Source organism: Pelophylax lessonae (genome assembly GCF_965119305.1).
Source record: "Pelophylax lessonae genome assembly, chromosome: 12".
Taxonomy (NCBI): domain Eukaryota; kingdom Metazoa; phylum Chordata; class Amphibia; order Anura; family Ranidae; genus Pelophylax; species Pelophylax lessonae.
Window position 1 is genome coordinate 4,243,833 of NC_138779.1, and position 26,605 is coordinate 4,270,437.

The following is a 26,605-nucleotide window of genomic DNA, read 5'->3' on the forward strand; positions in this document are numbered from 1 at the left end:
CACTGGACACTTATGCGGTTAGGTGCTGCAGTGTCCTGCGTTTTGGCTGATGGCATTCCCTGTCATCTGAGGACAGAGGCTTTTCGTGTCATAGAGGCACCCCACGCCATCCAGTACAGGTAAGTTCTTTTCTGTGTGGGGCCTCTGTCTGGGGTGGCAGTCCTGTGTTGCTGTGTGTCCCCTCATGTCTGTGCGTTTGTGGGGCTCCCTGATGCGATCCCTGCGGGGGTCTTTTTTATTGCACTGCTGGCACTGTGTGGTATTGGGAGCCCCTCTCCTGTGTCACTTCAGTGTTTTGGGAGGTGCAGACTGTGTGTGCGGCGGCCGCTGCGGCTAAAAACCATTTTATACAGTTTATCGTCACATGCCACTAAAACAAAATCCCCATCACTAGGCCCTGCTAGCCAGCAAAGGATACTCCTAATAAAACCCATTTATGTCTCTTCACTAAATAGAAGTTTCAGTTGATTTACATTATAATCAATTTATATAGAAGCTTCTAATCACTCAAGCTGCCTCTGCAGTGATGGTCCTACTCTAATGTATGGGAGTAGGGACATTGTGACATTATTATTGATATATGTGATTCATTCCTGTTATCTCCTAATATTGGCACAGGGACCGATGGCTGGCGGCTCCAATCCAAATCTGGCAGATCTACGTCCATTCCCTGAAAAGGGTGGACCTCAGCTGTGTAACCGGTCAGCTCACGCAAATGTCTCTGGTCCTTCGAGGGACGTAAGCGGTGCGGAAAGTCAGAGCGTACGCGTCTCACCCGCATGAACTGAAGGTCAGTGTTATACTTTACCCCAATTACACATTGCACCAAAAGGGACATCGGGCCCGTCTGCCGAGAGTAACTTCTTCACCTAACTGTCCCTATTGTTATATTTCCACGTATCCTATTCTTCTGTATTGTTCTAAACCAAAGGCCTCCAAACTCTCTAAACAAAGGGCCTATGACTAATAGAAGTAAAAAAACCCTTATCATTGGTGTCAGTGGGAGGAATAGTGTCCCATCATTGGTGTCAGTGGGAGGAATAGTGCCCCATCATTGGTGTCAGTGGGAGGAATAGCGCCCCATCATTGGTATCAGTTGGAGGAATAGTGTCCCATCATTGGTGTCAGTGGGAGGAATAGTGTCCCATCATTGGTGTCAGTGGGAGGAATAGCGCCCCATCATTGGTGTCAGTTGGAGGAATAGTGCCCCATCATTGGTGTCAGTGGGAGGAATAGTGTCCCATCATTGGTGTCAGTGGGAGGAATAGCGCCCCATCATTGGTGTCAGTTGGAGGAATAGTGCCCCATCATTGGTGTCAGTGGGAGGAATAGTGTCCCATCATTGGTGTCAGTGGGAGGAATAGCGCCCCATCATTGGTGTCAGTTGGAGGAATAGTGCCCCATCATTGGTGTCAGTGGGAGGAATAGTGCCCCATCATTGGTGTCAGTGGGAGGAATAGTGCCCCATCATTGGTGTCAGTGGGAGGAATGGTGCCCCATCATTGGTGTCAGTGGGAGGAATAGTGTCCCATCATTGGTGTCAATGGGAGGGATAGTGGCCCATCACTGGTATCAGTGGGAGGAATAGTGCCCCATCATTGGTGTCAGTGGGAGGAATAGTACCTCATCATTGGTGTCAGTGGGAGGAATAGTGCCCCATCATTGGTGTCAGTGGAAGGAATAGTACCTCATCATTGATGTCAGTAGGAGGAATAGCGCCCCATCATTGGTGTCAGTGGGAGGAATAGCGCCCCATCATTGGTGTCAGTGGGAGGAATAGTGTCCCATCATTGGTGTCAGTGGGAGGAATAGTGTCCCATCATTGGTGTCAGTGGGAGGAATAGTGTCCCATCATTGGTGTTAGTGGGAGGGATAGTGTCCCATCATTGGTGTCAGTGGGAGGGATAGTGTCCCATCATTGGTGTCAATGGGAGGGATAGTGTCCCATCATTGGTGTCAGTGGGAGGGATAGTGGCCCATCACTGGTGTCAGTGGGAGGAATAGTGCCCCATCATTGGTGTCAGTGGGAGGAATAGTACCTCATCATTGGTGTCAGTGGGAGGAATAGTGCCCCATCATTGGTGTCAGTGGAAGGAATAGTACCTCATCATTGATGTCAGTAGGAGGAATAGTGTCCCATCATTGGGGTCAGTGGGAGGAATAATGTCTCATCATTGGTGTCAGTGGGAGGAATAGTGTCTCATCACTGGTGTCAGTGGGAGGAATAGTGTCTCATCATTGGTGTCAGTGGGAGGAATAGTGTCTCATCATTGGTGTCAGTGGGAGGAATAGTGTCTCATCACTGGTGTCAGTAGGAGGAATAGTGCCCCATCATTCTTGTCAGTGGGAGGAATAGTGCCCCATCATTGGTGTCATCGGGCAGAATAGTGCCCCATCATTGGTATCAGTCGGAGGAATAGTGCCACATCATTGGTGTCAGTGGGAGGAATAGTGCCCCATCATTGGTGTCAGTGGGAGGAATATTGTCCCAGCATTGGTGTCAGTGGAAGTAATAGTGCCTCATCACTGGTGTCAGTAGGAAGGAAAGTGTCCCATCATTGGTGTCAGTAGTGAGTCAAGCAGAGTTCAGAGGTCAGTAGTAAGGCATACTCTCCCTAACCTAGGGGTAATAGAGCAGTTAAAGGGAAAGCCCTGTCCCCTCGCCTGGTCCATTACCCTTGGCGTGGGAGAGTATGCCTTACTACTGACCTTTGAACTCCATCTCACTTACTCCGGTTTCCTCGCACACTCCAAAGACATGCTGGGAGGTTAAATGGCTCCTGTCTAAATTGGCCCTAGAATGTAAGTTAGGGGCCTTAGATTGTAAGCTCCTTAGGGGCAGAGACCGACGTGAATGTATAGTATACAGTATATGTAACATACTGTGTAAATTGTCAGCACTATATAAATACCCGTAATAAATAAACTCAAAATTTAAATCCAAAATGACCCTTGCAGTGGGGGTCATAATATGTGTTTGTATGTGAGATAAGGACCTTAGATTGTAAGCTCCCGAGGATAGAGACTGATATGAATGTACAAAATGTAAAGCACTGTGTAAACTGTCGGCACTAAATAAATACCTGTACTAATACATATTAAGAATATACAGAAAAGTCATCTCTGCTCACTGCTCTCTCCACCCACCACCTGTCAGTACATACTGATTGGCTCTTAGTGCTGCTCCTCCCACTCCTGCTCTGCTGTGGGTGGCTGGAATGTAACATTTAGTTGTGTTGACTGGTGTATTTTATTATCTCCCCGGAATTCAGTTTTAACCCTTTGTTTGGTGTATAGGTGGATCCCAGTGACGTGTTTGTGCTCCCACCAACGGCATCCAAGACCTTCACATTGCTGTGCGCCCCAACAAAGCCGGCAGCAGATTCATCTACCTCAACATAGTAGATGTTGACCAACATCAGCTGGTAGCCTCCTGGTTAGTCTGTGTAATGAGCCGAAATCCCATCATTTCTAAGGTGAGCTGTGGATTTCAATGTTCTGTTAAATTGAATTTAGATATCTGAAGCCACATTTGTGTTGTGTGCCTTTAATTGGTTGTCACTCCCGGTGTGATTTAAAGAAACTGAGCTTTTACCATTTTATTTTCCATTTATATATACATATATATATATATATATATACTATATTGTCAAAAGTATTGGTACGCCTGCCTTTACACACACATGAACTTTAATGGCATCCCAGTCTTAGTCCGTAGGGTTCAATATTGAGTTGGCCCACCCTTTGCAGCTATAACAGCTGCAACTCTTCTGGGAAGGCTGTCCACAAGGTTTAGGAATGTGTCTATGGGAATGTTTGACCATTCTTCCAGAAGCATATTTGTGAGGTCAGGCACTGATGTTGGATGAGAAGGCCTGGCTCGCAGTCTGCCCTCTAATTCATCCCAAAGGTGTTCTATCGGGTTGAGGTCAGGACTCTGTGCAGGCCAGTCAAGTTCCTCCACCCCAACACCACTCATCTATGTTCCTACAAAGTTGGGAGCATGAAATTGTCCAAAATGTCTTGGTATGCTGAAGCCTTAAGAGTTCCCATCACTGGAACTAAGGGGCCAAGCCCAACCCCTGAAAAGCAACCTCCACACCATAATCTCCCCGCCACCAAATGATTTGGACCAGTGCACAAAGCAAGGTCCATAAAGACATGGATGAGGGAGTTTGGGGTGCATGTAAAGGCAGGCGTCTCAATACTTTTGACAATATAGTGTAACCTCTTTTAGGTTTTCATTGCTATCTCTGGCTCTGTTGGGGAGATTTCTCCTCATTGAGTGACTTAGTGGCTTCCTTGTAAGAATTGTGGAGACCGGGAGCACCAGGACAGGAGGGCACCCACAGCAAGAAAGTGTAACTGCCATTCCTTCGCTAAAACTCTCGTTGGGGCTCTGTTGGAGAGATTTCTCCTTGTTTAGTGTGTTATTGATGTTCCTCCGACAACATGGTAATAAATATAGTGAAGGGGGTCACTAGGATAGGAGGGCACCCACAGCAATAAAAAAAACTAACTGCCATTACAGTACTAAAATTGTGTGCCGACCCTCTGTGTCACTGCTCAGGAAGTGCGAGAAAATTTCCTAGGGTGTGATTTAGGAAGTATTACCAAAACAATGGTAGATGACACCATGTTGGCTAAGATTACCGCCTGGAGCCCATGACAGGGGCCACACTAATCCTCAACAAGCTCCTGCCAGCCTGAGAAAGGCCTAGCTCCCTCTGCAAGTCTAGTAGATAATTTGCAATGCTATGGAGGAAAGTGGGAAAATTGGAGTAGACAACACCATGTTGGCCAAGGTGACCGACTGGAGCCCATGACAGGGGACAAACTCATCTTCAACAAGCTCCTGCCAGCCTGAGAAAGGGGCCTAGCTCCCTCTGCAGGTCTAGTAGATCATTTGGAATGCTATGGAGGAAAGTGGAAAAATTGGAGTAGATGATACCATGTTGGCCAAGATGCCCAACTGGAGCCCATGACAGGGGACAACCTCGTCCCCAACAAGCTCCTGTCAGCCTGAGAAAGGACTAGCTCCCTCTGCAGGTCTAGTTGATAATTTGCAATGCTATGGAGGAAAGTGGGAAAATTGGAGTAGACAACACCATGTTGGCCAAGATGACCGACTGGAGCCCATGACAGGGGACAAACTCGTCTTCATCAAGCTCCTGCCAGCCTGAGAAAGGGGCCTATCTCCCTCTTCAGACATGCAGACATATTGCAACACCATGGAGGAAAGTGGAAAAATAGCACTGAACCCGTATCTCATTGGAATACCAATGTTGATGTAAATGACCTGGTTCCTGGGCAGGCGGCTTCTACACCCCTGAGGATCTCCGCTGTCTTCTTGGCTTGTAGTGTTATGTACCAAAAATTGAAATTGAAGAGCCACACCAAGAAGTCCAGATACAACTTTATTCTGATAAAAGTCAAGGGGACAAATACAAAATAAAATAAAAAAAGTAACCAAAGCATTTTGGGGGTCCAAAAGCACCCCCTTTGATCAGGGCTAGAAAAATATAAAAACATCTCCATATCAATCTGATATCAATACGCTATCCCCTCCTTGGGGTCATATTTATAAAGAACAGAAATGGGAGTAGATGACACCATGTTGGCCAAGATGGCAACCTGGAGCCCATGACGGGACAACCTAATTCTCAACCAGCTCCTGTAAGCTTGACTAAGTGACACAGCGCCCTCTTCAGGCCTGCAGACATATCGCAACACCATAGAGGAAAGTTGAAAATAGCGTTGAATCTGTAGTTGTATCTCACTGGTATTATCTTCAAGTATTGATGTTGATGGAGGTGACCTGGTTCCAGGGCAGGCAGCTTCTATACCCCAGAGCAGGGATCTCCAGCTGTTGTGGAACTACACGTCCCATGAGGCATTGTAAAATTCTGACATTCGCAGACATGACAAGGCATGATGGGATTTGTAGTTCCTGAACAACTGGAGGGCCATAGTTTGGTGAAACCTGCCCCAGAGGATCTCCATGGTCTACTTGGCTTGTAATGTAATATAACAAAAGTGGAAATTGAAAAGCCACACCAAGGCTAAGAGGTCCAGATACAACTTTATTTTGATAAAAAGTCAAGCGGATAAAAAAGTAGCCAATGCGTTTCAGCGGTCCAAGAGCGCCCCTATTCACCAGGGCTAGAAAAATATAAGGACCTTTCCATATCAATCCTATATCAATAAAATATCCCCTCCTTGGGGTCATATTTTGAAAAACATTGCAGTAGATGACACCATGTTCACCAAGATGGCAACCTGGAGCCCATGACAGGGGACAACCTAATCCTCAACAAGCTCCTGCCAGCCTGAGGAAACCACACAGTGCCCTCTTCAGGTCAGCAAATATATTGCAGCTCCACACCTGCCTACACACAGACTACAATGAAAACCCAACAGAGGTTCTAACCGGCCTCTTCTCTGTCCAAAAGTAAAGGTTAAATCTGAATCTGAGCTTTAAATTACTTTTTTTGCATTAGTTTTACGAAGGTGACGTTCTTCTCCAACACATGAGCAATGCGTATTTCCCAGCTCAGCACGGAAGGCTGCATGTAGTATTTGGCAGAGGATATGCATTGTTAATCTAGAAGAAGATAATTGTCTATGGAGTTATAGGACATTAGTGCCCATCACATGGTCATCCATCATCCAGGCTTCATTCCAGCTTTACTGCCCTCTCATGGACCGTCATACAAAGTTTCCAAAGTTTAGGTGGAAAACTTCCTCCGTTCCCTGACAGTGTTTAATGAGCTCCTAATGGGCAGCCATTAATTTTCATGGCTATCCTCTGAGTTTTTTAATCTCCGCCGAGTTTATTAAAACCATCAGACGCCGCGTCCTGAAATGTACTTGTGGCCTTTATAAGAGTCGTAATATTCCAACAGAAAAATGAAGATTCTAATTGAGTGCAGAATGGAAATGGAATGTTCGGCTCAATACTTGTTTATTTGTAATATAGCGATATCAGAGCGAGGGAAAATTAAAGGTGAATGCTGCCTGCATGATGTTTCTAAGAAGCACGGATTTTATATTAAACCTCTTGCCATCCGCAGAACGCATATGTACGGTGACAAATAGGGCGGGCTTTATTGACCCATCTGCTGCACATGTGCATTCATGGGCGGCGGAGGTAACTATGCTGCAGCACATCGTAGCAAAAAGTGGATGTGTTTTACATTCAGCTGAATATTGGCTGTGACTTAAAGTGATGCAGAGTTCAGGGGTCAGTAGTAGGTGAGGCAGAGTTCAGGGGTCAGTAGTAGGTGAGGCAGAGTTCAGAGGTCAGTAGTAGATGAGGCAGAGTTCAGAGGTCAGTAGTAGGTGAGGCAGAGTTCAGAGGTCAGTAGTAGGTGAGGCAGAGTTCAGAGGTCAGTAGTAGGTGAGGCAGAGTTCAGAGGTCAGTAGTAGGTGAAGCAGAGTTCAGAGGTCAGTAGTAGGTGAAGCAGAGTTCAGAGGTCAGTAGTAGGTGAAGCAGAGTTCAGAGGTCAGTAGTAGGTGAAGCAGAGTTCAGAGGTCAGTAGTAGGTGAAGCAGAGTTCAGAGGTCAGTAGTAGGTGAAGCAGAGTTCAGAGGTCAGTAGTAGGTGAAGCAGAGTTCAGAGGTCAGTAGTAGGTGAAGCAGAGTTCAGAGGTAAGTAGTAGGTGAAGCAGAGTTCAGAGGTCAGTAGTAAGTGATGTAGAGGTCAGTAGTAAGAGAAGCAGAGTTCAGAGGTCAGTAGTAAGAGAAGCAGAGTTCAGAGGTCAGTAGTAAGAGAAGCAGAGGTCAGAGGTCAGTAGTAAGTGATGCAGAGGTCAGTAGTAAGTGATGCAGAGGTCAGTAGTAAGTGATGCAGAGGTCAGTAGTAAGTGATGCAGAGGTCAGTAGTAAGTGAGGCAGAGGTCAGTAGTAAGTGAGGCAGAGGTCAGTAGTAAGTGAGGCAGAGGTCAGTAGTAAGTGAGGCAGAGGTCAGTAGTAAGTGAGGCAGAGGTCAGTAGTAAGTGAGGCAGAGGTCAGTAGTAAGTGATGCAGAGGTCAGTAGTAAGTGATGCAGAGGTCAGTAGTAAGTGATGCAGAGGTCAGTAGTAAGTGAGGCAGAGTTGAGAGGTCAGTAGTAAGTGAGGCAGAGTTGAGAGGTCAGTAGTAAGTGATGCAGAGGTCAGTAATAAGTGAGGCAGAGGTCAGTAGTAAGTGAGGCAGAGGTCAGTAGTAAGTGAGGCAGAGGTCAGTAGTAAGTGAGGCAGAGGTCAGTAGTAAGTGAGGCAGAGGTCAGGGATCAGTAGTAAGTGAGGCAGAGTTCAGAGGTCAGTAGTAGGTGAAGCAGAGTTCAGAGGTCAGTAGTAGGTGAAGCAGAGTTCAGAGGTCAGTAGTAGGTGAAGCAGAGTTCAGAGGTCAGTAGTAGGTGAAGCAGAGTTCAGAGGTCAGTAGTAGGTGAAGCAGAGTTCAGAGGTCAGTAGTAGGTGAAGCAGAGTTCAGAGGTCAGTAGTAGGTGAAGCAGAGTTCAGAGGTCAGTAGTAGGTGAAGCAGAGTTCAGAGGTCAGTAGTAGGTGAAGCAGAGTTCAGAGGTCAGTAGTAGGTGAAGCAGAGTTCAGAGGTCAGTAGTAGGTGAAGCAGAGTACAGAGGTCAGTAGTAGGTGAAGCAGAGTACAGAGGTCAGTAGTAGGTGAAGCAGAGTACAGAGGTCAGTAGTAGGTGAAGCAGAGTACAGAGGTCAGTAGTAGGTGAAGCAGAGTACAGAGGTCAGTAGTAGGTGAAGCAGAGTTCAGAGGTCAGTAGTAAGTGATGTAGAGTTCAGGGGTCAGTAGTAAGTGATGTAGAGTTCAGAGGTCAGTAGTAAGAGAAGCAGAGTTCAGAGGTCAGTAGTAAGTGATGCAGAGGTCAGTAGTAAGTGATGCAGAGGTCAGTAGTAAGTGATGCAGAGGTCAGTAGTAAGTGAGGCAGAGGTCAGTAGTAAGTGAGGCAGAGGTCAGTAGTAAGTGAGGCAGAGGTCAGTAGTAAGTGAGGCAGAGGTCAGTAGTAAGTGAGGCAGAGGTCAGTAGTAAGTGATGCAGAGGTCAGTAGTAAGTGATGCAGAGGTCAGTAGTAAGTGATGCAGAGGTCAGTAGTAAGTGAGGCAGAGGTCAGTAGTAAGTGAGGCAGAGGTCAGTAGTAAGTGAGGCAGAGTTCAGAGGTCAGTAGTAAGTGAGGCAGAGTTCAGAGGTCAGTAGTAAGTGAGGCAGAGTTCAGAGGTCAGTAGTAAGTGAGGCAGAGTTCAGAGGTCAGTAGTAAGTGAGGCAGAGTTCAGAGGTCAGTAGTAAGTGAGGCAGAGTTCAGAGGTCAGTAGTAAGTGAGGCAGAGGTCAGTAGTAAGTGAGGCAGAGGTCAGTAGTAAGTGATGCAGAGGTCAGTAGTAAGTGATGCAGAGGTCAGTAGTAAGTGAGGCAGAGGTCAGTAGTAAGTGAGGCAGAGTTCAGAGGTCAGTAGTAAATGAGGCAGTGGTCAGTAGTAAGTGAGGCAGAGGTCAGTAGTAAGTGAGGCAGAGGTCAGTAGTAAGTGATGCAGAGGTCAGTAGTAAGTGATGCAGAGGTCAGTAGTAAGTGAGGCAGAGGTCAGTAGTAAGTGAGGCAGAGTTCAGAGGTCAGTAGTAAGAGAAGCAGAGTTCAGAGGTCAGTAGTAAGTGATGCAGAGGTCAGTAGTAAGTGATGCAGAGGTCAGTAGTAAGTGATGCAGAGGTCAGTAGTAAGTGAGGCAGAGGTCAGTAGTAAGTGAGGCAGAGGTCAGTAGTAAGTGAGGCAGAGGTCAGTAGTAAGTGATGCAGAGGTCAGTAGTAAGTGATGCAGAGGTCAGTAGTAAGTGAGGCAGAGGTCAGTAGTAAGTGAGGCAGAGGTCAGTAGTAAGTGAGGCAGAGGTCAGTAGTAAGTGAGGCAGAGTTCAGAGGTCAGTAGTAAGTGAGGCAGAGTTCAGAGGTCAGTAGTAAGTGAGGCAGAGTTCAGAGGTCAGTAGTAAGTGAGGCAGAGTTCAGAGGTCAGTAGTAAGTGAGGCAGAGTTCAGAGGTCAGTAGTAAGTGAGGCAGAGGTCAGTAGTAAGTGATGCAGAGGTCAGTAGTAAGTGATGCAGAGGTCAGTAGTAAGTGATGCAGAGGTCAGTAGTAAGTGAGGCAGAGGTCAGTAGTAAGTGAGGCAGAGTTCAGAGGTCAGTAGTAAGAGAAGCAGAGTTCAGAGGTCAGTAGTAAGTGATGCAGAGGTCAGTAGTAAGTGATGCAGAGGTCAGTAGTAAGTGAGGCAGAGGTCAGTAGTAAGTGAGGCAGAGGTCAGTAGTAAGTGAGGCAGAGGTCAGTAGTAAGTGAGGCAGAGGTCAGTAGTAAGTGAGGCAGAGGTCAGTAGTAAGTGATGCAGAGGTCAGTAGTAAGTGATGCAGAGGTCAGTAGTAAGTGATGCAGAGGTCAGTAGTAAGTGATGCAGAGGTCAGTAGTAAGTGAGGCAGAGGTCAGTAGTAAGTGAGGCAGAGGTCAGTAGTAAGTGAGGCAGAGGTCAGTAGTAAGTGAGGCAGAGTTCAGAGGTCAGTAGTAAGTGAGGCAGAGTTCAGAGGTCAGTAGTAAGTGAGGCAGAGTTCAGAGGTCAGTAGTAAGTGAGGCAGAGTTCAGAGGTCAGTAGTAAGTGAGGCAGAGTTCAGGGGTCAGTAGTTAGTGATGCAGAGTTTAGGGGTCAGTAGTAAGTGATGCAGAGTTTAGGGGTCAGTAGTAAGTGATGCAGAGTTTAGGGTTCAGTAGTAAGTGATGCAGAGTTTAGGGGTCAGTAGTAAGTGATGCAGAGTTTAGGGGTCAGTAGTAAGTGATGCAGAGTTTAGGGGTCAGTAGTAAGTGATGCAGAGTTTAGGGATCAGTAGTAAGTGAGGCAGAGTTCACCCCCAAACCACTAACACCCCGTTCACGTCCAATTACGGACATCCATGACTGACACCCCCCCCCCCAACTACTATGTGTGAGGGAATATTGGGACCCATGTTCAGGGCACACATATTGCACCCATAGAGGATACTCCACTGATTCTCATACATGTAATGTGGGTCCTTCATCACCCAATGCAAGCCTTGCTATAGCTGTGTGGGCGGAGCTTATTATGGAGGAGGAGCTATGGCATCAGAACAACCTTACAGACGTGAAACTCTTTGGTTGTAACTCACACTTAAAATTGTGAACACCGTTTTTTTTTCCTCTTGCCCCCGGCCCAGTTTGGCTAAGCGATAATTACTGCCCTGGTAGCGCGGTTCATGTCTATGCGGTTCCTCTGTAAATATAGAGCACAGACATCATTCTGCATTATGATAAATTGCTGGAGCGCTCTCTCTGAAAAGGGATTATTACAAGCTGACATGTATAATTTTGCTCGGCTGTTCATTGTTAAAACAATTTGAATTAGTATGTCTGGCATTCATTCCTAGGGGAGCTGCAATGAAACATTGCAATCTGAAAATATTAAAGCTCTCCTGTAATTTGTTTCTGAAAGTGCTGTGCGCGCCGAATCCACCGCCTCTGATGGAAATGGATTAACGAGCCGGAGAGCGGGCGCAACCGCTACGCGGGGTTCTATGGCCTGACCACTACTTATCTGCTCTGCTTCCAACCACTCATTAAATCCGACCCGTGCTCAGATAAAGTTATATAAATGTCTTTCCGAGATCCTATTACCGAGGGTTCAAATGCATTCCTTCCTGGAGAAAATGCTGCTCTGGGCTCCCTACTGACCAGTCATGTGATTTGTGTTGTAGGGGCGGGTCAGAGTTTGGCTGAACTTCCCATTTAGCAGAAAGCATTTTATTTAAATGATTATTTTATAGTATTTTTTAATGATTTTTTTATAATTATTTTATTTAATGATTATTGTATAATATTATTATATAAAATGTTATTTTATTCAGAAAATGCTGGGGAAAATGCTGCTCTGGGCTCCCTACTGACCAGTCATGTGATTTGTGTTGAAGGGGAGGGTCAGAGGTCACATTGGCTGAACTTCCCATTTAGCAGAAAACATTTTATTTAATGCTTTTTTTTATAATATTATTATTTTATAGGATTTTTTCATGATTATTTTATAACATTTTTAGTTAATGATTATTTTATTTAATGATTAATGTATAATATTATTATATAAAATGTTATTTTATTTAGACATTTATATATAGTAATATTATTATTTTATAGGAATTTTTAATGATTATTTTATAACATTTTTATTTAATGATTATTGTATAATATTATTATATAAAATTTTATTATATTTAGAAAATGCTGGAGAAAATGCTGCTCTGGGCTCCCCAAACTGACCAGTCATGTGATTTGTGTTGAAGGGGCGGGTCAGAGGTCACATTGGCTGAACTTCCCATTTGGCAGAAAACATTTTTTTAAATGACAATTTTATACTAATATTAGTTTATAGAATTATTTAATTATTTTTTTATATATTTTTTTTAATTAAAGATTATTTTATTTAATGACTATTGTATAATATTATTATATAACATGTTATTTTATTTAGAAAATGCTGGAGAAAATACTGCTCTGGGTTCCCTACTGACCAGTCATGTGATTTGTGTTGAAGGGGCGGGTCAGAGGTCACATTGGCTGAACTTTCCATTTGGTAGAAAACATTTTATTGAAATTAATATTTTATAATAATATTAGTTTATATCATTATTTTAAGATTATTTTAAAATATTTTTCTTTAATGATTATTTTTTTAATGATTATTGTATAGCATTATTATTTAAATTGTATTTTATTTAACTATTATTAATATAATTAGTTATGTATTATTATAATAAAATTTAAATAATAGTATTATAAAATGTTAATTAAATAAAATCATGAAATAATAATATAACACAATAATCATTAAATAAATAGATCATTAAATGAAAATATAATAAAATAGTATTCCACTGAAATAAACATTAAATAATAATATTGTAAAATAATAATATTAAATAACCATTAAATAATATTCTCATAAAAATAATTAAATTACAGTATTTTAAAATAATATTATTATGAAATAATAATATTAAACAATAATAATAAAATAAAATAAAAAATTATCATTTAATAATATACATATTTTTTTTATTTGCAAAAATTTAGAAAATACAAAACATAATACAAAATAACAATACATGGCAATACATTTACATAAATAATAGTATATAAAATGGTCATTAAATAAAATAATCATTAAATAACAATATTATATCAAAATCAATAAATAAAAATATAACAAAAAATAATAATCCAGTTAAATAATCATTAAATACTATTTTAAAATAATAATTAAATAATAATATTAAACAATAATAATTAAAATAAATAATCATTTAACAATAATATTTTTTTTATTTGCAAACTTTTAGAAAATACAAAACATAATACAAAATAACAATACATGGCAATACATTTACATAAATAATAGTATATAAAATGGTCATTAAATAAAATAATCATTAAATAACAATATTATATCAAAATCAATAAATAAAAATATAACAAAAAATAATAATCCAGTTAAATAATCATTAAATAATATTTTAAAATAATAATTAAATAATAATATTAAACAATAATAATTAAATTAAATAATCATTTAACAATAATATTTTTTTTATTTGCAAACTTTTAGAAAATACAAGACATAATACAAAATAGCAATACATTTACAACACCAATAATGCAAAAAAAAAAAAAAAAACACGCATAACACCCAAAATAACTCAAATAATAATGTTATAAAAAAAAATAACAATATTATTGAATAATTATTAAATAATTATAATGTAAAAAAAAAAATAATAATTTAAACAACAACAAAAATGTTTTATGTTTTTAAAGGCCTTTTGAAATTACAATTCCCTCCGGAGACAAGGGCTGCAACAAAAGGATCACCTATACCAATCCCTACCAATCCAAGAAGAGATACTCCCTCCATACAAACAGGGTGGACCTACTGCAGTTCAAGGAGAACACCTTCAAGGTAACCGCTGCTTTTTACCTTTTCTTTGCTGATGCTTCATATATATAACTGTATGTGTGTGTGTGTATATATATATATATATATATATATATATATATACACACAGTGCCTTGAATAAGTATTCACACCCCTTGAAATTTCCCACATTTTGTCATGTTACAACCAAAAACGTAAATGTATTTTATTGGGAGCTCCTTCTTCCACATGTTTGCTGTGTCCCCCACATGGCTTCTCCCAAACTGCAAACAGGACTTCTTATGGCTTTCTTCCACCAATGGCTTTCTTCTTCTCACTCTTCCATAAAGGGCAGATTTGTGGAGCGCACGACTAATAGTTGTCCTGTGGACAGATTCTTCCACCTGAGCTGTGGATCTCTGCAGCTCCTCCAGAGTTCCCATGGGCCTCTTGGCTGCTTCTCTGATGAATGCTCTCCTTGCCTGGCCGGTCAGTTTAGGTGGATGGCCATGTCTTGGTAGGGGCCCGGCCGGTCAGTTTAGGTGGACGGCCATGTCTTGGTAGGGGCCCGGCCGGTCAGTTTAGGTGGATGGCCATGTCTTGGTAGGGGCCCGGCCGGTCAGTTTAGGTGGACGGCCATGTCTTGGTAGGGGCCCGGCCGGTCAGTTTAGGTGGACGGCCATGTCTTGGTAGGGGCCCGGCCGGTCAGTTTAGGTGCATGGCCATGTCTTGATAGGGGCCCGGCCAGTCAGTTTAGGTGGACGGCCATGTCTTGGTAGGGGCCCGGCCGGTCAGTTTAGGTGGATGGCCATGTCTTGGTAGGGGCCCGGCTGGTTAGTTTAGGTGGACGGCCATGTCATGGTAGGGTTGCCCGGCCGGTCAGTTTAGGTGGACAGCCATGTCTTGGTAGGGGCCCGGCCGGTCAGTTTAGGTGGACGGCCATGTCTTGGTAGGGTTGCCCGGCCGGTCAGTTTAGGTGGACGGCCATGTCTTGGTAGGGGCCCGGCCGGTCAGTTTAGGTGGACGGCCATGTCTTGGTAGGGTTGCCCGGCCGGTCAGTTTAGGTGGACGGCCATGTCTTGGTAGGGGCCCGGCCGGTCAGTTTAGGTGGACGGCCATGTCTTGGTAGGGGCCTGGCCGGTCAGTTTAGGTGGATGGCCATGTCTTGGTAGGGGCCCGGCCGGTCAGTTTAGGTGGACGGCCATGTCTTGGTAGGGGCCCGGCCGGTCAGTTTAGGTGGACGGCCATGTCTTGGTAGGGGCCCCGCCAGTCAATTTAGGTGGACGGCCATGTCTTGGTAGGGGCCCGGCCGGTCCGTTTAGGTGGACGGCCATGTCTTGGTAGGGTTGCAGTTGTGCCATACTCTTTCCATTTTCCCATGATGGATTGAACAGCGCTCCGTGAGATGGTCAAAGCTTGGGAGATTTTTTTATAACCTAACCCTGCTTTACACTTCTCCACAACTTTATCCCTGACCTGTCTGGTGTGTTCCTTGGCCTTCATGATGCTGTTTAATCACTAAGGTTCTCTAACAAACCTCTGAGGGCTTCACAGAACAGCTGTATTTATACTGAGATTACATTACACACAGATGGACTCTATTTACTAATTAGGAGACTTCTGAAGGTAATTGGTTCCACTAGATTTTAGTTATGGGTATCATAGTAAAGGAGGGGGGGTGAATACAAATGCAGCCACACTTTTCACAGATTTATTTGTATCATTTATCATTTTCCTTCCACTTCACAATTATGGCCACTTTGTGTCGGTCTATCACATAAAATCCCAATAGAATTTTTGGTTGTAACATGAGAAAATGTGGAAAATGTCAAGGGGTGTGAATGCTTTTTCAAGACACTGCGTGTGTATATATATATATATATATTTGTGTGTGTGTGTGTATATGTATATATATATATATTTGTGTGTGTGTATATATATATATATATTTGTGTGTGTGTATATGTATATATATATATTTGTGTGTGTGTGTGTATATATACATATAAATATACACACGCAGTGTCTTGAAAAAGCATTCACACCCCTTGACATTTTCCACATTTGATTAAACAAAAAAAAAATTTATATATATAATTTTTTATTTTGTTTAACCACTTCTGGACCGGAAGGATTTTCCCCCTTAATGACCAGACCACTTTTTGCGATTCGGCACTGCGTTACTTTAACGGACAATTGCGCGGTCGTGCGACGCTGTACCCAAATAAAATTGATGTCCTTTTTTTCCCACAAACAGAGCTTTCTTTTGGTGGTATTTGATCACCTGTGCGATTTTTACTTTTTGCGCTATAAACAAAAAAAGAGCAACAATTCTGAAAAATGTTTTTTTTAACATTTTAGGCCAATTTGTTTTCTGCTACATATTTTTTTAAAAAGAAATCCCAATAAGCGTATTTTGATTGGTTTGCACAAAAGTTATCACCTCTACAAACTAGGGGAAAGATTTATGTCATTTTTATTGTGTTTTTTTTTACTAGCAATGGCAGCGATTAGCGATTTATAGCGGGACTGCGACATTGCGGCGGACAGATCGGACCCCTGACTGACATTTTTGACAATTTTGGGGGTACCAGTGACATCACTACAGTAATCAGTGCTATACATATGCACTGTCACTGTAATAATGACACTGGCAGGGAAGGGGTTAACAGTATTGGTGATCAAAGGGTTAAATGTGAGCCTAGGGGAGTGATTCTAACTGTGGGGGGGGCGTGGCTTGTGAAATGATCATAGAGACCTGTGTTCCTGTATAGAAGGATCACAGGCGCTCTGTGATCATTCCAGGGAGAAGAACGGTCAGCTGTGTTTACAACATCCGACCGTCCTTCTCTCTCAGCGGGGAGCGATCGTGGGTGTCAGGGGGCAATCGGAGCCGCCTGTCCCGTGCATCGGAGTCCCTGCTGACGAGTGGGGGCAGGAGCGCGCCCCCTAGCTGCAGGCGCACGACCGATGTATACTTAAGGCGGTTTGCGCAGGAGCGGCTGCGCGGCGGGCAGTAGTAAAGTGGTTAATTTAGTTTCTTTTTTTTACACTTTTTTTTTTTTTTAACTTTATTACTATTAAAAAGGGCTAACAAGCCCCTTATGTGATAGCACAGGACAGGGAACAGGTCCTCTTTACGGAGACATCAGGGGTCTATTAGACTCCCAATGTCTCCCTTGTCCTCCAGTGTAGCTAACCAACCACAGGTTGTGCTTGATTAGCTTCCTCCTTGGCTCCAGTAGCTGAGGAATGACAGCCGTGAACCTGGAAGTGATATTATACACATTGCTTCTGGGTTCATTTGTCACAGGGAAGATCTCACTGTGGGAGCCTTTACTGCAGTTCAGACCTCCCCTGGGTGCTGTTGGCAGGTGGGGGAGGGGCAGGCCTTCATACCCCAATAAAAATCCATGCCCCCTTATCTGAATGCCCTTTGCTCAGTGCTGGGACAAGGTGATCTAGAGCCCAGGGTGAATATGCCAAACTGCGCCCCCCAACCCTCCCCCCTCCCCCAAAGGCAATATGAGCATCTAGGCCCCTTTCACACTTGTGTGACTTGTTCTGTGACAGAGCGAGAGCAATAAAAAAAAAAAAAGAAGAGCTACTCTAAACTGGTAAGCGTTAAAAATGTTTAAAGAATCGCCTATGGAGATTGTTATTGACCATAGTTTGTCGCCATTCCGCCGGTGTGCGCAATATTAAACCGTAACATGTTCGGTATCTATTTACTCGGCGTGACATCATCATTACAACCGTCCGCCGCAGGCAGCCACTCCTGTGCAAACTGACTTAGGTATACGTTGGTCGCGCACAGGGAGCTAGGGGGCGAGCGCACACCACCGCTCGTCAGCGGGGAAGCCGATGCACGGGGCATCGCTCCCCGCTGAGAGAGAAGAACGATCGGATGTTGTAAACACAGCTGATTGTTGTTCTCTCTGAAATGATCACAGAGCTCCTTCTATATAGGATCACATGTCTCTATGATCATTTCACAAGTCCCTCCCCCAGACATTTAGTAAACACTCCCCTAGGCTCACAATTAACCCTCTGATCACCCCTGGTGTTAACCCCTTCCCTGCCAGTGTCATTAGTACAGTGACAGTGCATATTTTTTAGCACTGATTACTGTAGTAATGTCTCTGGTCCCCCCAAAAGTGTCAAAAATGTCAGTTAGGGTTCCGATCTGTCCGCCGCAATGTCGCAGTCCTGCTAAAAATCGCTGATCGCCGCCATTACTAGTAAAAAAAAAAAAACAATAAATATGTCATAAATATTTCCCGTAGTTTGTAGGCATGATAACTTTTGCGCAAACCAATCAAAATACGCTTATTGCGATTTTTTTTTTTTTTTACCAAAAATATGTAGCAGAAAACAAATTGGCCTAAAATGTTAAAAAATTTTGATTTTAAAATTTTTTTGGGGAATTTCATATAGCAGGAAGTTAAAAAATATTGTATTTTTTTTTTTTCAGAATTGTCGCACTTTTTTGTTTATAGCACGAAAAATAAAAATCGCACAGGTGATCAAATACCACCAAAAGAAAGTTCTATTTGTGGGAAAAAAAGGACATTCATTTCATTTGGGTACAGCGTCGCACGACTGCGCAATTGTCAGTTAAAATAACGCAGTGCCGAATCGCAAAATATGGCCTGGTCATTAAGGGGGAAAAACCTTCCAGTCCAGAAGTGGTTAAACAAAATAAAAAATTATATATATAATTTTTTTTTTTTTTTTGTTTAATAATATGAGGAAAATGTCAAGGGGTGTGAATGCTTTTTCAAGACACTCTGTGTATATATATATATATATATATATACAGCACCTTGATAAAGTATTCACACCCCTTGACATCTTCCTCATTTTCTCATGTTACAACCAAACATGTAAATGTATTTTATTGGGATTTTATGTGATAGACCGACACAAAGTGGCCATAATTGTGAAGTGGAAGGAGAATGATAAATTATACAAATAAATCTGTTAAAAGTGTGTGTGGGGGGGGGGCATATGTATTCACCCCCCTTTACTTTGCTACCCCTAACTAAAATCAAATGGAACCAATTGCCTTCAGAAGTCATCTAAATAGTAAATAGAGTCCACCTTCCAGTCCAGAAGTGGTTAATAAGTCCTCACTGACGCAGCAGAAGACGCACGGTCCCCCCGCTCCGACATGACGAACGTCCTGTACGCTGCGCCTTCTTCCTCCATCCTCCATCTACACGACTTCATTAGGCCGTTCTAATTGTGCGGTGCGGCAGGCCACCCATTTTTTGCTCCGACACTTGTACACGGCGAGTTCTGCGTAAGCACGCGTGAGCTAATGAAAGTTCATAGGAAGCCGCTCTGAAAGTTCTTAAATCAAGAGCCTGCGCGTGTCTGCTCTATCATTCACAGACCCTTATTAGAGAGCCGCACGGCCGCAATCTCCAGGCTCCTCCTCCTCTCTATATATGAATCCGGATTCTGCAGCCGGGAGGGATCGCTGATCTCCGGAAGACCGGAATCATTCGTTATCGGGGGCAAATCACCGGGAGCCACGATAATAACCCTCATCAGTTAGGATAATGCCGGGACTCAGGACTGATGGAGCCCCCATTAACTGAAATGTGAAATATATTTATATTCGGGGGGGGGGGGGTTATTGCTGCAGAGTCTTACATAAAGGGCAACTTTTCATGGGGAAAAAAATAGCAAATACAAAAAAAAAAACATAGCATATATAATCACTACACAAGTCATATTACAATGAATGTTATTGGCCACTTGCTCTGCCTATCTGTGTCAGATCTAATTACTGTGTAGCTCTCCCCTGCAGAGCACTAGACTGAGAGGCCCGGGGATTGTGGGATATGTAGTTTCTGAACAGGAAGTGTCAGTTCTCACACTACAGAGTGTATTTCATATGCATCTCTCTTGGCTGTCATGTTTCGGGCACTGTCATGGGGGGGGGGGGGTGAGGTGACAGATGGTATAACCCCAGCGCCAGGAGTGGGGGGGGGGTAACGGATGGTATAACCCCAGGGCCAGGAGGGGGCGGGGTCAGCGGTATAACCCCAGGGCCAGGAGAGGGGTAACGGACGGTATAATCCCGGGGCCAGGAGGGGGGGGGATCAGCGGTATAACCCCAGGGCCAGGAGAGGGGGGTAACAGAACGGTATAACCCCAGGGCCAGGAGAGGGTGGGGTCAGCGGTTTAACCCCAGGGCCAGGAGGGGGGGTAACGGACGGTATAACCCCGGGGCCAGGAGGGGTGGGCGGGGTCAGCGGTATAACCCCAGGGCCAGGAGGGGGGTTAACGGGCGGTATAACCCCGGGGCCAGGAGGGTGGGCGGGGTCAGCGGTATAACCCCAGGGCCAGGAGGGGGGTAATGGACAGTATAATCCTGGGGCCAGGAGGGGGGATCAGCGGTATAACCCCAGGGCCAGGAGAGGGGGCGGGGTCAGCGGTATAACCCCAGGACCAGGAGGGGGGTAACGGACGGTATAATCCTGGGGCCAGAAGGAAGAGGCGGGGTCAGCGGTATAACCCCAGGGCCAGGAGGGGTGGGCGGGATCAGCAGTATAACCCCAGGGCCAGGAGAGGGGGGTAACGGAGAGAGGGGGGTAACGGACGGTATAACCCCAGGGCCAGGAGGGGTGGGCGGGGTCAGCTGTATAACCCCAGGGCCAGGAGGGGGGATAATGGACGGTATAAACCCAGGGCCAGGAGGGGGGGCGGGGTCAGTGGTATAACCCCAGGGCCAGGAGGGGGGATAACGGACGGTATAACCCCAGGGCCAGGATGGGGGGATTAGCGGTATAACCCCAGGGCCATGAGGTGGGGTAACGAACGGTATAACCCCAGGGCCAGAAGGGGGTGGGGTCAGCGGTTTAACCCCAGGGCCAGGAGGGGGGTAACGGACGGTATAACCCCGGGGGCCATGAGGGGTGGTTGGGGTCAGCGGTATAACCCCAGGGCCAGGAGGGGGGTAACGGACTGTATAACCCCGGGGCCAGGAGGGGGACAGGGTCAGCAGTATAACCCCAGGGCCAGGAGGGGGGATAACGGACGGTATAACCCCGGGGCCAGGAGGGGTGGGCGGTGTCAGCGGTATAACCCCAGGGCCAGGAGGGGAGGTAACGGACGGTATAACCCCGGGGCCAGGAGGGGTGGGCGAGGTCAGCGGTATAACCCCAGGGCCAGGAGGGGGGGCGGGGGTCAGCAGTATAACCCCAGGGCCAGGAGATAGAATGGATACAATAGCCAATATTATTTCCTGGAAAGGTTTTTTATTCATTGATTGGATGAATTTTTCTTTCAGGTGGGGGCGGGGGAAACCTACACCATCGGACTTCGCTTTGCACCCAGCGACAGCGGCGGATTGGAAGAAATTCTCATATTTATCAATGACCACGAAGATAAAAACGAGGAGACGTTCTGCGTGAAGGTCATCTATGAAGAAACGAGGAAATCCCTCTGAAGGTTCGGACTGATCTGAAGGATGACGTTCCCACAATGATGAACATTAATTGTTGGTGAAGCCCAGATCCAGACAAAACATGATCCTTCTTGGGTTAGAACCTCTGCTGAGCTTTTACTGCTGGTGACTCCCTGTCATACTCTGACGCACAAGGTGTCACCGGGACAAGAATAGAGTTGGAATCCCCCCAAAAGAAGCCCCTTTAGTAGAGTTGGAGAGGTGTAAAGCCTCTGTCGTGTGTTTGTTGCAGTCTACTGCAGTGTTTCTCAACCAGGGTGCCGCGGCATCCCAGTGTGCCATTTGGGTACCCCTCAGGTGCCACGAGAGCGAAAGGACTCTAATCTGGGGGGGGGGGGGACTCTTTGGCGTTGGACCTTTCTCATTGTGATTCTCTGATGTGATGGGGGGCTCTCATATATAGGGGGACACTGAAGTGATGGGGGGCTCTCATATAAAGGGGGACACTGATGTGATGGGGGGCTCACATATAAAGGGGGACACTGAAGTGATGAGGGGGGCTTTCATATATATGGGGAAACTGATGTGATGGGGGGGCTCACATATAAAGGGGGACACTGATGTGATGGGGGGCTCTCATATATATGGGGACACTGATGTGATGGGGGGCTCTCATATATAGGGGGACACTGATGTGATGAGGGGGGCTTTCATATATAGGGGGACACTGATGTGATGGGGGGCTCACATATATAGGGGGACACTGATGTGATGGGGGGCTTTCATATATAGGGGGACTCTGATGTGATGGGAGGCTCTCATATATAGAGGGGGACACTGATGTGATGGAGGCTTTCATATATAGGGAGACACTGATGGGATGGGGGGGCTCTCATATATAGGGGGACTCTGATGTGATGGGAGGCTCTCATATATAGAGGGGGACACTGATGGGATGGAGGCTCTCATATATAGGGAGACACTGATGGGATGGGGGGGCTCTCATATATAGGGGGACACTGATGCGATGAGGGGCTTTCATATATAGGGGGACACTGAAGTGATGGAGGCTCTCATATATAGGGGGACGGGGGACACTGATGTGATGGGGGGGCTCTCATATATAGGGGGACACTGATGGGATGGGGGGCTCTCATATATAGGGGGACACTGATGTGATGGGGGGTCTCTAATATATATATGGGGACACTGATGTGATGGGGGGCTCTTATATATATGGGGACACTGATGTGATGGGGGGCTCTAATATATATGGGGACACTGATGTGATGGGGGGCTCTAATATATATGGGGACACTGATGTGATGGGAGGCACTCATATATAGGGGGACACTGATGTGATGGGAGGCACTCGTATATAGGGGGACACTGATGTGATGGGAGGCACTCATATATAGGGGGACACTGATGTAATGGGGAGGCTCTCATATATAGGGGGACACTGATGTAATGGGGAGGCTCTCATATATAGGGGGACACTGATGTGATGGGAGGCTCTCATATATATGGGGACACTGATGTGATGGGAGGCACTCATATATATGGGGACACTGATGTGATGGGAGGCACTCATATATAGGGGGACACTGATGTGATGGGAGGCTCTCATATATAGGGGGACACTGATGTGATGGGAGGCTCTCATATATAGGGGGACACTGATGTGATGGGAGGCACTCATATATAGGGGGACACTGATGTGATGGGAGGCACTCATATATAGGGGGACACTGATGTGATGGGAGGCTCTCATATATAGGGGGACACTGATGTAATGGGGGGCTATCATATATAGGGGGACACTGATGTAATGGGGGGCTCTCATATATATGGGGACACTGATGTGATGGGAGGCTCTCATATATAGGGGGACACTGATGTAATGGGGGGCTCTCATATATAGGGGGACACTGATGTGATGGGAGGCTCTCATATATAGGGGGGCACTGATGTGATGGGAGGCTCTCATATATAGGGGGGCACTGATGTGATGGGAGGCTCTTATATTTAGGGGGACACTGAAGTGATGGGGGCTCTCATATAAAGGGGGACACTGATGTGATGGGGGGGCTCTCATATATAGGGGGACACTGATGTGATGAGGGGCTCTCATATATAGGGGGACACTGAAGTGATGGGGGCTCTCATATATAGGGGGCACTGATGTGATGGGGGGCTCTCATATATAGGGGGCACTGATGTGATGGGGGGCTCTCATATATAGGGGGACACTGATGTGATGGGGGGCTCTCATATATAGGGGGACACTGATGTGATGGGGGGGCTCTCATATATAGGGGGACACTGGTGTGATGGGGGGCTCTCATATTTAGGGGGGCACTGATGTGATGGGGGGGCTCTCATATATAGGGGGACACTGGTGTGATGGGGGGCTCTCATATTTAGGGGGGCTCTGCTGTAAAGTAATTTCACTCAGGTGGTTGTTTCATTGGCTCAGGTGCAGGTCTCCCATTGATAAGTTACATTTACATATTGGGGGGGGGGGTCCCCAGATTTTACAAACTTTTAGTGCTGGTTCACACATAAGCGATGTCAGACATGGCATGTGATTCAGAGGGCACTGCTCTGCAAATCACATGCGATGTCTGTGCGATGAAAATTCAGCCATACAGATTGTACGGCTGAATTCGCATCGCATTTGGACACAACTCGCACAGCACCCTTTTTTTGGTCCACACCAGAATCGGATCGCATGGGTGTTCACACCTATGCGATCCGATTCCTGTCCGAACTGACAGTATGCACTGCGATATGCAAACTAATCTGGGGGTGTCGCTAACCTTGTATTGACACCCCCCAGCGATTCGCATTTGGCAGTGTGAACTTCCTGCGAGTTAAATGCGATGCGGGAACCCGCAGTGGATTTGCAGGGTTCCCGCATCGCATATATGTGAACCTGCACTTAAAAGGATGTTGGATATTAGGAACGGTTGAGAAACATTGGTCTGCTTTATATCTTTCTGGGGGGATTTCTCCTCACTTCCTGTCTTGGTGACACGCTGGGCCGTGTCATAGTGTGACTGTGTAATAAAAGGGCGCACCACTCCCAATTCTTGGAGCTCCTCCCACTTTATGATGAAGGATCAGAAGACACAACATTGGCTGCGATTCAGTGTATTAAAAGAAAACCCCGTCAATGCATTTCAAGGATCTATATCCGCTTCCTCAGGGCTCCGCCCAGAATTTTATCCAATGGTAGAATTTTGCTTTAAAAAGTACAGAAAGAAGAATAAATGGTCCGTGTGCGTTAGAATGAGTCCGCGGACGCCATGTTGTCTCTACATAGAGAAGATCCAATCAGCTTCCTATTGATTGTGAGTTTGTATTATTTGTATATTTCTATTGTGTGATCTTTGATACAATGTATAGCTGTATATTGTACAAATTCTATTTATATATATATTTTGCACAGATTTTGCACAGAGATTGTTGGTTTGCTCCTTTTGTACTCATTGCTTCAAATAAAATATTTTTGTTTTTGTGTTTTTTTGCACATATTTTGGAAGTTTTTTTTGCTAAATTCTGTTTCTTCTTAATTGTATGTTACTATGGGTGACCAGCAATGAATGACCTCCCACTCAAGGTTTACTCCGCCCACAACTGATGGTGACTAGTTAAATTCGGTATTGGCTTCCTACAACCTATGCGTTCCTAGCTCCGCCCAACTTCCAAAGTCATGGGGGATAGGGGGGTGTTACTCTCATTGTTGGGTTATTCATTTACTATAGAGCCCTGGTGCCTGGGAACTGCAAGTGGCCCTTTGGCAATTTTTCTGCAGCCCTCTGGGTCCCTGCAGAGAATAATCCGTGTCTGCAGTCTCTGAAAATCTCCTTTAGTATGTCTGCAGTCTCTGACTGTCCCCTGTACTATGTCTGCAGTCTCTGACCATCTCCTGTACTATGTCTGCAGTCTCTGACCGTCTCCTGTACTATGTCTGCAGTCTCTGACCGTCTCCTGTAGTATGTCTGCAGTCTCTGACTGTCTCCTGTACTATGTCTGCAGTCTCTGACCGTCTCCTGTACTATGTCTGCAGTCTCTGACCGTCTCCTGTGCTATTTCTGCAGTCTCTGACCGTCTCCTGTACCATGTCTGCAGTCTCTGACCATCTCCTGTATCATGTCTACACATAAAATTCTATGAATATTTATTATCAGAGATAGCAAAGACACACAAAAGGAGATGATCAGAGACTGCAGACATAGTACAGGAGATGGTCAGAGACTGCAGACATAGTACAGGAGATGGTCAGAGACTGCAGACATAGTACAGGGGACAGTCAGAGACTGCAGACATAGTAGAGGGGACAGTCAGAGACTGCAGACATAGTACAGGAGATGGTCAGAGACTGCAGACATAGTACAGGAGACGGTCAGAGACTGCAGACATACTAAAGGAGATTTTCAGAGACTGCAGGCACAGATTATTCTCTGCAGGGACCCAGAGGGCTGCAGAAAAATTGCCAAAGGGCCAATTGCAGTTCCCAGGCACCAGGGCTCTATAGTAAATGAATAACCCAACAATGAGAGTAACACCCCCCCATCCCCCATGACTTTGGAAGTTGGGTGGAGCTAGGAACGCATAGGTTGTAGGAAGCCAATACCGAATTTAACTAGTCCCCATCAGTTGTGGGCGGAGTAAACCTTGAGTGGGAGGTCATTCATTGCTGGTCACCCATAGTAACATACAATTAAGAAGAAACAGAATTTAGCAAAAAACTTCCAAAATATGTGCAAAAAAACACAAAAACAAAAATATTTTATTTGAAGCAATGAGTACAAAAGGAGCAAACCAACAATCTCTGTGCAAAATCTGTGCAAAATATATATATAAATAGAATTTGTACAATATACAGCTATACATTGTATCAAAGATCACACAATAGAAATATACAAACTTACAATCAATAGGAAGCTGATTGGATCTTCTCTATGTAGAGACAACATGGCGTCCGCGGACTCATTCTAACGCACACGGACCATTTATTCTTCTTTCTGTACTTTTTAAAGCAAAATTCTACCATTGGATAAAATTCTGGGCGGAGCCCTGAGGAAGCGGATATAGATCCTTGAAATGCATTGACGGGGTTTTCTTTTAATACACTGAATCGCAGCCAATGTTGTGTCTTCTGATCCTTCATCATAAAGTGGGAGGAGCTCCAAGAATTGGGAGTGGTGCGCCCTTTTATTACACAGTCAC

General features: G+C 45.0%; 1 pseudogene across 1 annotated transcript; it reads left to right on the forward strand.

Annotated features, from left to right (window-relative positions):
- Positions 1-715: 715 nt before the first annotated feature.
- On the forward strand, positions 716-21,409 carry LOC309568381 (nephrocystin-4-like; annotated as a pseudogene). The gene is made up of 4 exons: positions 716-790; positions 3,298-3,476; positions 13,851-13,992; positions 21,251-21,409. The product of its transcript is annotated as a nephrocystin-4-like (transcript).
- The last annotated feature ends 5,196 nt before the right edge of the window (positions 21,410-26,605 follow it).